Below are 14,395 nucleotides of genomic sequence, written 5' to 3' on the forward strand. Positions count from 1 at the left end.
AGATATCACCACTTTGCACATCGGTGTTGACGATAGAGAAGATGTTCTGTAAACTGTGCATGGGAACTTTTTGTAACTCCCAGATTGTTTGTTAATTCACCTGGATTGTTCATTGATTATGCTCATTTCCTTACTGTCTGCTCCTATTCTCTCCTCTGCCTATCAGCTGTCTGTATCACAACTTGATGCCTGTCAGTGCATTCTGAAACTCAGCCAAGTTCAGGATCACTCCACCAGCTGGCTGTAATAAACTTTTGTAGCATCACACACAGTATCCAGACTTTATTCCAACGCAGGTGGAATAAATTTTGTTATGTGCACCGAGGCATGTATGGATGTGCACCACCAATCAAAACATGCTCGCTGCCCACTGTGGGTGCTAATCACCTGAACTGCACCTGCATCTCTCCTGGTGCCACCCAAGCGCTCACCTTACAAGGAACTCTGCAACAGGGCCATGTTCCCCTGTGAATCTACCAATGTAATACTTGCCATCATGTGCCTGAAATGTTCCTCTGCCATGGGCCTTGACCAACTGGACTGTCTCTGTGCAAAAGAATAAACTGACACAAATCAGACACCAGGGCTACGTCTACACGTGAAGCCTACATCGAAGTAGCCTATTTCGATGAGGCGACATCGAAATAAGCTATTTCGATGAATAACGTCTACACGTCCTCCAGGGCTGGCAACGTCGATGTTCATCATCGACGTTGGGCAGCACCACATCGAAATAGGCGCTGCGAGGGAACGTCTACACGCCAAAGTAGCACACATCGAAATAAGGGTGCCAGGCACGGCTGCAGACAGGGTCACAGGGCGGACTCAACAGCAAGCCGCTCCCTTAAAGGGTCCCTCCCAGACACAGTTGCACTAAACAACACAAGATCCACAGAGCCGACAACTGGTTGCAGACCCTGTGCCTGCAGCATGGATCCCCAGCTGCAGCAGCAGCAGCCAGAAGCCCTGGGCTAAGGGCTGCTGCACACGGTGACCATAGAGCCCCGCAGGGGCTCAACAGAGAGCGTCTCTCAACCCCTCAGCTGATGGTCGCCATGGCGGACCCCGCTATTTCGATGTTGCAGGACGCGCAACGACTACACGTGCCCTACTTCGACATTCAACTTCGAAGTAGGGCGCTATTCCCATCCCCTCATGGGGTTAGCGGCTTCGACGTCTCGCCGCCTAACGTCGATGTTAACATCGAAATAGCGCCCAACACGTGTAGCCATGACGGGCGCTATTTCGAAGTTAGTGCCATTACTTCGAAGTAGCGTGCACGTGTAGACACGGCTCAGGAGTGGTAACATTTAAACACCAGCAGGAGGACACATCAGTAACAAATTTCAACGCTGCAACTGTTGAGCAAAAACACTTCTGAGACAGATTTCAATGTGAGGCTGCAGAGCCGGAACTCAGAAGCAAATTTGGTGCTGTCAGATGGGGTCTTAATAGAGACTGGGAGGGCCTAGGTCAGTGTGAAAAACAACGAGAAGTCCTGTGGCATCTCATAGACTAACAGATATTTTGGAGCATCAGCTTTCGTGGGCACAGACCCGCATCGTCAGATGCACGAGTCGGTGGGGGGAGGTTCAGAGAAGGGTTTAAAGAGGGAGTCTCAGTCAAGAGGAGGGCCAGAGCTGACAAGGTCTGTTCAGTCACAGGGGATGTGGCCCATTATCACTAGTTAACGTGGAGGTGTGAACATCAAGAGTTGAGAAACTGCTTTTGTAATTGGCCAGCCACTCCCAGTCCCTTGTTCAGTGTGCACACTTTCTCATCAACTGCAGCATCCATCCTGATTGAATTGACCTCATTAGCACTGGTCCTCCCCACAGTGATATCTTGCCAGGTATATAGATCTATCAGTTGATCTCTATATACCTGCCAAATGGAAGTTTCCATTTCATACATCTAACAAAGCAGGGGCCAGCCCATGAAAGCTTATGCCCAAATAGATTTATTAGTCTTTAATGTGCCAGGAGAGTCCTTGTTGTTAATATGGAGGTGACATCACACTTCACCTAGGGTTACCATTTAAAAAAAGAGGACGCTCTGAGAGGGAGTGTCTCTCTATCGGTATCTACCAGCTCACGTTGTGGGTTATAGTACATCTGGTATATTAATGCAACGTGAGCTGGTAGATACTGATAGAGAGACACTCCCTCTCAGAGGTGACCTCTTTTTTGCAAGGTCAAATGTGGGAACACTTCTTCACCTCCATATTGATGTACATAACAAAATTCATTCCCCACTCGCATGGGGAAAATTAAACCAGATGTTGAGGAGAACCCTACAACTCCTCTGAGCTGCTCCCCTGGTACTGCCCCCCACAAAAAAAACTCTCCTCTGGTGTTGTCACCACTTTGACCATCTTCCACCTGTAACATACTGCTTGTATTGTCTTCAGTCATGTTCTCTCTGGCTGTGCCCTAGTGCCGACAGTTTGATGCAGATAAACAGTCTCAAAAATGCAAAATGGTGGCGCGTTTGCATATACAAGTGGCTAATGTGTATATTCATGAGGCAATTTGCATTTCACAGCAGAGATCAGCTTTGTAGCTGTGGCTCTGCCCACAAAACCCCCCATTGTCGGCAGCCCCTTGTGCGGGGAAAAAATCAGGCAAAAGGAGCTGCTGACAAAGGGTTCTTTTTTTGCTGACAGAACCACATCCACACTGTTCGTTTATTGCAGCAAAAGTGCAAATCGGCTTCATGAATATGCACATTAGCGGCACGAATATGCATATAACCCACCATTTTGCATTTTTGAGACTGCTTATTTGCATCAAATTGTTGCCACTAAAGCTCAGTGTAGACACAGCCTCTATGTATACATAACAGACTCCACACTTTCGTGCCAGAATCGTGTCTTCTTTTAGACCCAGCTGTGTGGTTTTTGTGCACATCAGCCAAGTGACTGGGTAGCTCAACACCGTCTTCTTCCTCCAGGTAAACAGCAACACATCTGTGTACACGTGTCGGTGACTCCTGGGACAGAAGGGTTGTTACGAATCTCCCCAACTCTTTAGCGAAAGGGCTCATGCATGGCAGGTGAGTCACTGGAAAAACGATCGGGAGAATCCAGAGACATGAGGGCTCCTCTCAGGAGTTTCCACACCATCTAGAGTGAAAAACATCCTGTTTACCTGTTGGGAAAAACGTGCCAGGCCAGCTCACTGGTGCCCCCCAGTCTCCAACTGCCCCCAGGGTAAGAGAACAGTGGGAAAAGCAGACTGTATTTAAATAGCCCTGGAGACATGTGGGCCAGGAATCATCATCTGCAGGTTGATAATCTTCTCCTCTCACCTGTCGCCTCCATCCGCCGGCATGCCTGCCTGCATGCCCTCCAGTGCATCTCCCCACGACGTGCTGGTCATGCTGGGATGGGACGCAGCCCCCACCCCATGCAATGGCAGGGGAAACTAAGCTCTCGCTCTGCTCCTGCTGGGGTCTGGGGAAACAAGCAGCAGTTGCTGTAGGGACAGCTGGGAACAAGCACTGGGTTGGGGGTTGGCTGCGGCAACTGCATGGCCGCAGCCAGTCTGCCGGCACTTTAACCACAGGGCCCCGACATGTGTGGGGCAGAGCAGGCGACCTCGACCTTTTGCTTCCTGAGGCCCCTGCAGCATGCAATGCCATCTGCACAGCCCACCTGGGCCACTGCAACGGTTTGGCTGCATGTAAAAGGCAGGGCTGGCATGAAGGGGTAGCAAACAGGGCAAGTGCTCAGGGCCCCACACCCTCCTCTCACATCAGCCTTAGCCCTGGGAAGTGAGTTCAGACCCCCGGCTGCTGGCCCGTGTCGTGGGGCTTTGGCTTTCTGCCCTGAGCCTCGAAGGCTCTAATACCAGCCAGGTTGGGAAGTCCCCGCCCCCCGCCCCAGAATCTGCTCGTGGCCCCCCAGGATCTCCAGGCCCCACACTGAGTACCACTGGTCTAGAGTCACAGTGGTTAAAACACCAGCTGCCTCCAGTGCACTGGGGCTCCAACCCCTGCTGGAGCTGCACTGCTGACTGCAATGGCAAGGTTCACATTACCAGGCTGCTCATGGGGCTAGGGGCGGAACTAGCCTGGGGCTCCTGGCCACTGCTGTTGCTACTGTGACAGCCGGGCCCTTTAAATCGCAGCTGGAGCACCATGCTCTGGGTGGCAGAGGATGGGGGAGAAGGCATCGTTGAGGGCTGGCTGTCCCAGCCCCGCCTCTTTCACCTGAAGCCCAACCCCTCCTGGGAGCACGGAGCCACCTCCCCACACCTTGCCCAGGGGCCCGGAGAGGCTGTTGGCTGCTTGAACGTTGCCAAGGCTTAACCAGCACTGATGAAAACCCTGACGTTCTGGGCCAAACTGCTGCGGGGCCCGTGAAGCCGATACAGAAATTAATTCCTTCCTGCCCTGGGCGGAAAGGGCGAACCCGTCTGGCCATTACTCTCAACAGAAGTGAAGGACCACCTCAACAGCACACTGGGACATAACCTCTGGGGCAGTCTCAGGCCAGTGGGAGGGAAGCCAATTGAAAGTGAGCAGGGAACCGGAGGACCAGATTTAAGAGGCAGGATAAAAAGTGCTGAGTCCGGTTAGCCTGGCTCAGTGGCCGCTGAAAGGGGACAGGCCAGCGGCTGGCTCCCTATAGCGTGCTCCCTCGGTGGAGCGAGAGGAAGGATTCTGCGTGGTACAGGGAGGCAGAGGCTGGCCCAGTGAGTTGAAATTAACAAGGGGAACGTTTCAGTGGAATTTCAGGAAAAGTTTCCAGCCAGCAAGCTGGGCCGGGCTGCGGAAGAGTCACCCCGAGCAGGTGCTGGGTGCTCCAGGGCTTAGAACTACCTCAGCCACAGCAGTCGGAAATGTAGTGCAGGGAGCAAGGCCCATGACAATACATAGGATTGGGTCAACCAACTGAGCTTGTCTGTCATAAAGTACAAGGATTCTGTGATGCAGCCTTCCATGCAATATAAAACCCTCCAGCAGAAGGCAGTGCTGGCAAACATAGAAAAAACATAAGAACGGACACACTGGGTCAGACCAAAGGTCCGTCTAGCCCAGCATCCTGTCTTCTCACAGAGGCCAATGCCGATGCCTCAGAGGGAGTGAACAGAGCAGGTAATCACCAAAGTGACCCCTCTCCCGACACCCATTTCCAGCCTCTGACAGAGGCGAGGACCATCATTCCGACCCATCCTGAGTAATAGCCATTGAGGGACCTAACCTCCATGAACATATCTAGTTCTTTTGTGAACCCTGTCAGGTCCTGGTCTTCACAACCTCCTCTGGCCAGGAGTTCCACAGGCCGACTGTGCTCCCTATGAAGCAAAACTTCCTTTTGTTGGTTTTAAACCTGCTCCCCATTCATTTCATGTGGTGACCCCTAGTTCTAATGTTACGGGAACAAATAAATAACTTTCCCATATTCACTTTCTCCACACCAGTCATGATTTTATCAAACTCTCTCATATCGCCCTTGAGACTCCTCTTTTCTATGCCAGAAAGTCCCAGTCTTTTTAATCCCTCTTCATATCGCACCTGTTCTAAAGCCCTGGTCATTTTTGTTGCCCTTTCCTGAATCTTTTCCAATGCCAGTATATCTTTTTTGAGAAATACCATCACTGCACCTAACCAGGTTACTAACAGAATCATGGGTACTTTCTCATGCTCCTCTACTAACATCATATATGCCATCATGTGCAACAATGCCCAGATGCTTTGTATATTGGACAGACTTCTAACTCCCTTAGACAAAGGGTTAATGGGCACAAAACAGACATCAAAACACTCCAGATCCACAAACCAGTTAGTCAACATTTTAACGGAATGGGGCATTCTGTCAATGACCTCAAGGCATGTGTGTTACTGAAAAAGAACTTTTGCACCGTTCTTCAAAGGGAAGCAGCTGAGCTGGCTTTTATATTCAAATCTGGCACATTAATACATGGTTTAAACTGGGACGGGAACTTTCCGAGTCACTATAGGGGCTCGTCTGCATACTTAGCTTAATCTAATTCTTGACCTCCCCCCCGACCCCTCCACTCTCTGATTTGCTCACCTTGATTATCTTTTTCTGATTTGTCCTCCTTGCTTACTGTTTTTGGTTCTCTGTGTCTTAAATATTGAGTCTGTTCTGGTCTGGCTATGGTCTGAAGAAGTGGGTCTGTCCCATGAAAGCTCATCTAATAAACTACTTTGCTAGTCTTTAAAGTGCTACTTGACTGCTTTTTGTTTTGATAGTGTATAGACTAGCACAGCTTACTCTCTGTTATATTTTGAGATGATGCGACCACATCTGTTTGCGATAGTCAAGCAGTGGGTGTACCATAGATTTATACAGGGGCAATAAGATATTCTGTCTCTTGTTCTCTGTGTCCTTTTTAAGAGTTCCTGGCATTCCGTTTGCTTTTTTGCCTGCTGCAGCACACTGAGCGGATGTTTTCTGATCTGGGGGTGTCTTATGCTCCATTTGTGTGGGTGTAAATCAATGTTCCCACGATCCCCTCCACCCCCCCCCCCCCCGACACCAGTGCTCCCTCTGAGCTGTATGCTTGTGTGGCCGCTCAGGAGAGGTTCCAGGGCTGTGAGTTGATTAGCAGAGCACCCGCAGCTGGCAGCGTCTGTTTCTCTTGGTGGTGCCCATCCGCACAGAGCACATAAAAATGTATTCCGCACAAGGATGGAAGGATTAAAGGGAACATTGATTTACACCCATACAAACAGAGCGTAAGACACCTCTAGATCAGAATGGTGGGGCCCAGATATCCACTTAGAAAAGGCACAAGGGAGTGCACAGGGCAATGGAGGATCGGGATTCGCACGTCTAGAGATCGCAGCTGGGTGGCTAGGAGTCAGGACACCAGGGGCCTGTTCCCTGTTCTGCCACTCACTCAGCACATGGCCTCTCGTGAGCTACTTAGCCTCTGTCTATGCCTCAGTTTATCTGCTTTACACAACTATGTATCACAGGAGGGGGGCGCTGGGCTTGTAAAGGACTCTGATTACTCTAATAAAAAACACAGTGGAAGCCAAACGCATTGTTCTTTATCAGTACCCAGCCAGACCTACACATGCCAGTCCTGCTACCTAATGCGCTACCAGGAGGCGCCCCGATACCACAATGCGTGGCATGGGGAAAGAACCTCAACGGAATCAAACTGCTACAAGCCAAAAGGTTCCGCGACATTCTTGGCTTCTCTTCCGGCTACTTTCCTTGCCCACCCCCGTCAAAAATGGAAGGGGAGTCAGGTGCCATGGCTCTTTCCTGCGTCTTCTGTGCAAGGCGGAGAGATCACCCTCCTCAGCTGACGACTCAGTGGTGCAAATTGGAGGCTGGGGCAAAGGTGGGTTGTAGGACCAAAACAGCAGCTGACTCAGTGGAGTGCTGCGTCCCTCATCCACATTCTCCAGATGCTAGACATCGGGCGGATCACCTCCTTCCAGTCCCTCCCAGCATCTGACCAGCCAATCGGCCGCGTTTCCCTGACTCATTGACAAACCACCCGCAATCTGGGAAGCGTCCAGCGCTGACCCATGCTGATGACAGCATCTGAGAGATGTTGGGAATGGTGCAGCAAAAAAGGGATGGGGGAAGATTAGCGCATAAGCCCCAAGCTTGTGAACAAGACAGGGAGGGAATCAGGAAGCTTCCCCTGTATTTTTTTCTGCAGCTACTGTACTGGAATGGGCACCTGGAACTTCCCAGCCATCCCTGTGTAGCAGGGCATGGCCATTCAGCAGCAGGGAGAGAACTCAGACTGAGTTGCTCAAAGGCCCAGATCTTCATATGGAAAAAAGAAACCCTGGGAGCCAGCAGCTGACCCTTCTATGCCCCGCCCCCTACAGAATTTCATGCCTCCCACTTTGTGCACCCCTGAAATAGACCAAAGGGGGTGGGAGGGAAACAAGAGGCAAGGTAGGGGAAGGGACCTGCTCAAGGTCACCCAGCAGATCAGCAACAGCTCTGCAGAGAGAACAACAGTCTCCGGCAGCCCCTCACAGCACCTTATAAACTGTGCGGCTTCTGCTGCGACCATGAGGACAGAATCACTCCTGTGTGTGAAGGGCTGACCCGCTTTGAGATCCACAAGGGGCAGGGTGACAGTGTGTTTTTTTAGCTGCGTGGCCAGGAACAAACTTTGCATTAGGCTTTGACGGATGTCACAGCATAAAGCACATGTGTGTTTGCATGTGCATCCATGTGTTTGTGTTGTGTGTGGGGGGAACCACCACATGCCCTTGCTAGGGGGATGCTGCACCAGCCCCTATAAAACGTAGCCATGTGAGGGACACTTGGGAGATTGGTTCAGATCAAACCCCCCCTGCTACTTTCTTTTTTAAGGCGCAGATTTCACTGGCTGCCAGTCTCCAGGGCAGAAGTGTTAATAAAAGAAGCTCCACCCAGTAACTGCTCCAGGGGCAGAGAGATCACATACAAGCAGAGGACTAAATTCGTCCCAGCTGCTCAACTCCTTGCAAACCCATCAGCAGAAAGACTGAAATGGAGCTGCTTTTACGAGGCTAGAAAAGAGGGAAGCAAAAATAGCCCAGTGGGAATCAGAAGACCAGTGTCTGCTGCCTTCCCTACCTAGGGCCAGAGGCAGAGGCTCTGCATTAAAAACACAGACAAAGAGATTAGGATATTTACCCGACAATGGGCAGGTTCTTAACTCCATTAATTTTGCAGTTTTGGAAAAGAAGATTAAAATTCGCATGCTTCTTTTAACTCATTGCTCTGGGAGTGGGGTGAGGGGCTCAGTTTGCAGGCTGCCCCGGGGACAGATGACTACCCCGACCCTCTCTCACTCCAGCAGTTTAGGGCCAGGTGAGAAGCACCTCTCCTTGGCTGCCGCAGCTGCAGCAGACACAGCCAGGGGATGGGTGCATGTCCCCCAACTGGGGCAGGTCCAGGTTCATCTGCCTCTTGTGTTCCCCAGCCAGAGTGAGGAATGCAGCAAACTGGGCACTTTCCCCTCGCTCTCTGACAAAGGGGAACAGCCAACAATGTCCTTGTAAGAAGTGGGGTGGGGGAGCTTCAGCCACTGCCCTGCTTAACAGGTGTCTGGAAGGTAGGAGGCCTGGGGCTGGGGTAGTCCCCGGTGGAAGGAAAGGAGGGTGTCCCTACCCAGCCCCTTTCACCTGCCTGGTGATTCTGTCCCTTTTCTGTATGGTTGTGTGAGAAACAATCCTATTCCAGGCACATCCCATTGTTCGGGCACAACCAACCCCTTCCTTTGCTTTAAGACAGCTGTATACTGAATTTGATGGCCCTAAATCATCATCATTTAGCAGGAGTTCTTGAACAAGCAGACAAATTCTCACTAATAGATAGTAGAGAATGCATATACACCGGTGTGCAAACATAATGGGCGAATGGTCTTAACAGAGATAACAATTACCTTGTGCATTACAAAGACAGCTTTCCCATCTTTGATATTCGTGGCAATCTCAGGCAAGTCACTTAACGTAACAGACGCAGTTTGGAATTTTCTTCCCCCTCCTCCCAACTCTTCACCCCCACAGCCGATGTGTCAGTTTTCATTTCTTGTTTATTTTCTGTCTCTGTTATATCTTTGTCGAGCCACTTCACTTTCAGCACTGTTTCCAGATCTGAAGAAGTGGGTCTGCCTCATGAAAGCTCATCAACCTATTAAATTAGTAGTAGTAGTAGTAGCAGCAGTAACAGTAGTAGCATCCTTCAGTCTACATAGACTATGGATCATGCCCTTTGTAGTTCCATTTGGAATCATCATTTGCAGCGTTGACTGTGAAGGTCCACACGAGAGTGACAGTCCTTGCTGAACCCCTGGCGCGCATTCTCTACGCCAATCGAGCAAGAGCTTATAACCGGTATCTGTTACCTCCCGTGTTGGTTCAACACTGTTAAGCGATGCTGGAGTACCTCTTCAGGTGTGAGCCTGGGCAATTTTTTGGGACCCTGGGCTGCCCAGACGCCAGTGTCCCCCTCTCGGCTTTACTGATGTCATCCAAAGGAGAGGATAACCTCTACGTCTGGTACCAGCTCAGCTGCAGGAGTTGCTGGGTCAATGCCAGAAGTTGGCACAGAACCGCCTTTGGGCTTCCCTCCGGATTTTCTGTCAGGGTTTACTCTCTTAGCCTTGCTCCTTCCCAGGATAACCCACAAGGCAGTGGGGCCTATTAAATTATATTGTTAGTCTTTCAAGTCCTACAGGATGACTTTTTTTGGTTTAATAAATACCCCAGTCACCCACGCCAGGGACCTCACTTAACCTGAGCCATGGACCCAGTTCACAACTCCCAAAGCATTCTATAAACTGAGTACACAGAAATATTTTGCTCACCACTGAAATACAGCCACCTCTGAGGTGGAGGGCCCTGGCCAGACACTGCACATCACACTTTGCAAGGCCGCAGGGATAAAGCCCTTCGCTGTTATGCAAAGGGCTCGAAGGTCTTTGAAGCCTGTGACTAGTGGCTCAGACCCTGGTTTTTGTAGGGTCTCAACCCGCACATGATAACCAGCGGGGAACTCTGTTTCTCTCCCATGGGAGCTAAAGGGCTATATCCATCCAGGAAAGGAAGAGCTACCAGTACTGTACCCGCTCTCAGGGGTTCTCACGCTTGCTTGGCTCCCCAGGGATGAGGGCTGTAGGCAGATTTCTTGACCCAAATTAATGACTGTAATAACAAGCTGTTTTCTCTCCTCTTAGCCTGTCTGCTGTCCTGCTCCTGCACTCGAGGTCAGTGGGTTCAGAATAGGGGCTGACAAGTCCCCGTCTGCTCTCTGCACGCAGCCGCCGGCCAGGAGAATATGAAGTGTCATGAGGAGAGACAGCCTGGCCCTGTGAGGAGTGCACAGATTACCCATGGCTCAGCAGGGGAGATTGCACGCTGCCTGGCTTGTCCTCTAGAAGGAAACTCTCTTTTCCTTTTTACAAGGGAGCAACTCCTGACACAGGATAGCTGCCTCCCTGGGCGCTGAACCGTAGCACCCAGCTCCACTTGGCACTAGGAAGGTTTAGCTGGTTCCTGGCCGAATTGTCCTGCTGGGTTAGATGGGGAGAGTCTAAATCCCAAGGACAGAGAGTAAAAATACAAGACACGGCAGAAATCTTGTCTGGGTGCAAGATCGTAAGACCCACACAGCTGCTATCATAGACTCATAGAATCCTAGGGCAGTAAGAAGCCTCAGGAGGTCATCAAGTCCAGCCCCCTACCCAAAGCAGGACCAGCCCCAACTAAGTCATCCCAGCCAGGGCTTTGTTGAGACGGGACTTAAAAACCTCTAGGGATGGAGATTCCACCACCTTCCTAGGTAACACATTCCAGTGCTTCACCACCCTCCTGGGGAAAGAGTTTTTCTTAATATCCAACCCACACCTCCCCTGCTGTAACTTGAGACCATTGCTCCATGTTCTGCCATCCCTCCCTACTGAGAACAGCCTCTCGCCATCCTCTTTAGAGCTGCCCTTCAGGAGGTTGAAGGCTGCTATCAAGTCTCCCCTCAGTCTTCTCTTCCGTAAGTCATGTGCTCCAGACCCCCAATCATTTTGGTTGCCGTCAGCTGGCCCTTCCCCAATGCATCCACATCCTTTCTATACTGTCTAGCACTGAGCTCTGCAATTGCCACCTGCCCCATCACAGTCCCCCTCCCGTTGGGGTGCTGTGGTCAAAACATTTGCCAAGCTCTTGGGAGGTTCAGTGGGACCATTTGTTCCACTCTACCCCGATCAAGGCTCTGATGTTTCCAGAGAAATGTGACTCAAGGAAAAAAGGCATCTCAATAGTAGATGGTTGAATAAAATTCAGTCACTGCTTAGCACTCACCTGGCGTATCCTTAGACAGCACAAGGTGTGACTCCCAGTGGTATCTAGGCTCCTGAGTCCCACTGACTGGTGAATCCCACCCAAAGTGTTTTACAAAGAGTGGGGTCTAGAGGTGGGGAAACTGAAGCTCGCAGAGGGGAAATTACTTGCTCAAGGTCACCCAGCAGGTCACTGGTAGGATCCAGATCTGCTGACTAGCTGTTGTCTGTCCTATTCACCACCTCATGCAGACTCTCTACTATTCAGCAGCATGCAGAGATGGGAGAGATCCTGTATGAATCCAACTTACAGGCTTTAAAACCTCCCAGTATCTCCTAGAACTTTCCAGGATTTATCCGGACTACCAGAAAGCTGAGCTGTCTTTCCAGAGTCCCCAGAACATGGCCCCCCTTGGCCAGGCTAGCTAAGGTTTGTTTCTTAGTGACTTCTGGTGGGGGTGGGAGAACGAGGACAGAGCTGGGTTTAGTTCAGGCCATTTCTGAGGTGGCCAAAACCCAGCTCACATGATGGGGGAGTCGCTTCCAGATACATCTGGGAAGTCAAGTGACAAACAGGTTATTATTCCAAATTCCAGCCCCCGTCCATACAGAACCCTGTAAACACTGGCCGGGGAAATTGAGCGGGGAGAAGGGGAGGGCAGGTTAATTATAGCACCTTGACTCATGGAGTCATGATGACAGCTGGGCTTGTGTTTATCAAGCAGGCTACTCCCAGAGCAGGCATTCCAGACTCCTGTAAGGGTGTATGTCTTCAAGGGAGCTGGACAGCTGTCACTATGTTCCTGACCTCCCGAAACAGAGGATGAAACTCTGCTAGCAATAATTCCAAGGTCCATCTGCCATAGTTGGGACCAAGGTTAAGCCCACACAGGGGGATGTCCACAAAGGGTGAGGTGGTCACCAGCTGTGCTGTGTTTTGCTGTGGTTCTTCTGCTGTGTAGCTGGGACCACTCCCCACTGTCAGTGCAAGTGGCTCTCCTGACACCCCACGGTGGCGTTAGATGATCCCCGTCCCACAGGACACTGAAAACCACACTTAGAACACGGGCCCCTGGAGAAGGCTGGGATGAGGAGCTAGATTCTCCCAGAATGCATCGATGCAGAACAACTGGCGGGGAGAGGTCAACACAGATCACGATGGGGGTGGAAACGCTCCTGTGGGGATGTAGCTGCACGATGCCAGAGCGCATTTACAGCCGACGCGATCCCATCTGCAGAGGGGATGCGGAAGCTCACTCAGATCCAAAACCTCGCTCCCTCTTGTGATCTGGTGGCATGAAAGTTCACTGCCCTTCAGCACGTACCAGCAAGGCCCATCTCTTGGCTGGAGTGTACATCTCCACTTGGACTGGGCCCACTGAGCTCAACAGGAGCAGTGGCAGAGTTACTGGAGGGATGTTGGGGGTGGTAATGGTACCTCCTACCAGAGGTCCTCCAGGTGCTGTTGCAAGCACAGGATGCAAATGACAAAAGGAGGCATACAGCCTGAATTTTCACATGGGACTGTAGAGTAGGCCCACCCCACACTCCTGGCTCCTGTCCTATAAGGCTGAGGCCCAGCTCCTTGCTCCAGGCATTGCAACCTGGTCCACAAGGTGGTGTAGCTTGACAACCGTGTGTATAATGCCACTCAGTCAAGTTCAGGTGGGCTGCCTCTTCCTCAGGGTAGAAGTACAGCGGGGCCACGTCTGAATAGTGCTGTGCTCATGGGACTGCTTTGCTCACGCTCCTAGCATGCGCAAAATCTGTTACATTGTTTGGAGTCACCCAGCTTAGGAAGAAATCGCTTGAACACAGAGAGCCGCTTTCCCATGTATTCCATCTCACGCTACAAGCTGGAACCAACAAAAACCAGCTGGGTAACCACCTAATGATCTAACTCAGTTACTATGATAACAATCAGTTCTATGACAACCCAACACACAAGATCTATCCTTACACCCACCCAATATACGACAAAAGCTTTCCCCCAAAAATCATGTATGTTGCACACATTCCAGGGGTTTGCCATCAATACGAGTTCCTTTGTGCTGATCCATAAGTGTTGAAGGAAAAGACATAAGGATACCTGCATACCAGTGGTAGAGCAGCATTTCCAAGGGCTTGTTTACATTTTTTTCCCAGAAAACCACCTTTAGTCTGGGGGCAGAAAAAAAACCCCTCTTGCATCCACATTGCAAAGCTTGTTATTCTGGAGTAACAGGGCATTTAACTCAAAATAGGAACTCCACCAATATGAATGCGTTTTGCCAACCCCGCCCCTTTCAATTTTGAAATTGACTCAGTGTGTACTAAGCAGAGGAAGTTACAACTTAATCAGCCCCCAGGGAAGTATCTCATCCTTGCTCTTCTTTGGAAATTGGGCTCAATTTTCATCATCATCATCCTTTACACCTACTGACGTGGAAGACAAAAACAAAGGTCCTCTGCTTCTGTCCATCACTGGCAAGCCTCTCAACAGTGCCCCAAGTGTGATTCATCCTCTTCACTTCTACTTCAGCAATCTGGTGCCATACTGTCTTGAGTCATCCCTGTTTCCACTTCCTTTCAGTAGTCCTGTGCACAGCAGTCTTTGTGATGGAGCTTCCATCTTTCCTGAGCACGTG

This window comes from Carettochelys insculpta, chromosome 24 (genome assembly GCF_033958435.1).
Source record: "Carettochelys insculpta isolate YL-2023 chromosome 24, ASM3395843v1, whole genome shotgun sequence".
NCBI classification, from domain to species: Eukaryota; Metazoa; Chordata; order Testudines; family Carettochelyidae; genus Carettochelys; species Carettochelys insculpta.